Genomic DNA, 2,146 nt, shown 5'->3' on the forward strand with positions numbered 1-2,146 from the left:
TTCTTGGAATTTTGGGCACGCACGCACATGCCCCCCATGTGAGTTCCAAGCCACTGGGTTCAGGACTTGAACTGTAGTTGACCATGTGGGAGTCCAGCAATGCAACCATTACACCATTTGCTGGTCCCCCAGAAACTCTTTCTTAATAAAGTTACTTGCATAAAAATCCCATCTCGGGACCAGCAGTTAGCATAATGGCTATGTCACTGGACTCCCACGTAGTTGACCGCGGTTCAAGTCCCAGACCCGGTGGCTTAAACTCATGCCGGGCGCGTGTGCGTGCTTGCCCAAGATCCCGAGAGGAGAATGGAGGAGAACGGATTGTGGCGTGGCCATCCCCCCTGGGGGGTGATTTCTCGCTTTCTGTCTCTGTCTCTCTCTGTCTGGCGAGCACACGCGCCCTATAGCAAAAACCTCTCCAAAAAATAAAAAAATCCCGTCTCAGGGTCTGCTTCCAACCTTGGGCAGCTGGTGTCCTGAAGCATTTGGGGACTAACTCCCACAGTGGGTTTGAGTCACGGATGCCAGGTGTTATTTATTTTCCCTCTTTATGGCGATGGGCAGCAGTAAGGTTATGACCATTGTTTTAAAACAAAGTGTGCCCAAGTGCTGATTGCATCCTCTTCTGCACCGTGTGCAGAAAGAGGGTGAACAGTCGATGCAAGGCCATGGATCTCCTTACGAACACGGCAGCCGTGCTTCACCACTCTGATGTAGGTTGTCCCTTTGCATATGATGGGCCAGGGAAAGAGATTTAGTCAAGTCCTGTAGTCTGGGGTTGAAAGCGATTCCAGAAACCCTTCTTGTTTTTGGAGTCTCCCAAGGCCCAGCAGGAGGCAGCAGGCTCCCCTGTCCGTCTGTGCACAACAAAGCCAGCTCAGACTCCAGGGTCCACTCAGGCCCCCGGGTGAATGGTGCCATCTTCAGGACATGCACATCGCATGTGAATTTTGGCTTCTGTGCTTAATAGGGAGGAGTGCTCTGGGCTTCACAGTTAACCTTTGACCAGTGTCTGTCTCTTGGTGTCCTGAATTTTTTACCTGACTTTTGTTAGAAGAATATAAATTTAGACTGGTCCAAAGAGAGCAGTTACTTTCACTTTGGAGCCTTATCTGTAAAAAAAAAACTGGGTAATTATGCCTTTTCTGCAGGACAGCAGAGGGTTGGATTAGATAATCTTTCAAAGTTTGTTCCTATTCTGGGAACTAACTCTTGCCTCCTTTGCAAATCAGAAAATGCACTGCATACGTGGAGAGAGACAAGCAGGTGTCTTGAAGCTAGAAACTCCAGTTGCCTAGCAACTAGTGGCAAGGATGGAAGCTCAACTCCCCTTCCCCAAGAACCTGAATCCAACTGCTCGCAAGTGCCTGGTGCTATATTTGCCGACGACTCCCTACACAGCTGGCATTTGCGCTCGTGCCATGTGTGCAGTGTCTGAAGCCCTCATATTCATTCCTTGAACATAAGGCCAGGCCTTGGCGTCATCAAGAAAAGGTGGAGCAGCAGGTGGCGAGGAGCTCCACTGATGCAATCCAAGATATGTCCAGAGTGGCAGTGTGAGGGGTCTTCACCAAGCTCATGGTAAATGTGTGTTATGAAAACACTACGCATGGATTTCAATTTTGGGGAGCACCAAAATAAACTCATACTTTAATTCCACTTTTTTATAAACTTTTTAAAGTCCCTTCCTATGTGGCTTCCTTGTGGTATAATAAGAACACAGTGAAAGAGACAGTAATTTGGTTTTCCTAGTAAAGCCCCTTTCTTAGTGTATGCGGCATGACTTTGCCCATCTTGTCTCAGCGGTAAAAAGTGAATTTACCTTACATAGGAACAAATGTTGAGTAAGAGCATCCTGAAGTATGTTCCTGGATGCCCAGCATGGCAATTTAATCTTCCTTCCTTTGCTAGATTGTGATATTAGAGTGAAATAGCTAAGGAACGCACAGAGCATAAGGGGGTGGATTTAGCAAGAAAGAAATAGCAGGCTTGTCTGTCGTCTGGTGGCTAAGGCCACCAGATGCCATGTGGCCAGCTGCTTGGTTTCAGTCCTGGATCCACCGTGACTTGAGACACCCCTTGTGTGTGTGTGTGTGTGTGTGTGTGTGTGTGCGCGCGCGCCCAGAGTCTTGAAAGGAGGGAGAAA

At 48.2% G+C, this 2,146-nt stretch overlaps 1 protein-coding gene across 1 annotated transcript in view; it reads right to left on the reverse strand.

The window, feature by feature from the left end:
* The window catches only part of PCSK2 (proprotein convertase subtilisin/kexin type 2), a 317,851-nt gene that overhangs the window by 22,458 nt on the left and 293,247 nt on the right, over positions 1-2,146 (reverse strand). The window lies entirely within an intron of this gene.

The sequence above is a fragment of the Tupaia chinensis genome, unplaced genomic scaffold (genome assembly GCF_000334495.1).
Source record: "Tupaia chinensis unplaced genomic scaffold, TupChi_1.0 Scaffold000101_1, whole genome shotgun sequence".
In the NCBI taxonomy this organism is placed as follows: domain Eukaryota; kingdom Metazoa; phylum Chordata; class Mammalia; order Scandentia; family Tupaiidae; genus Tupaia; species Tupaia belangeri.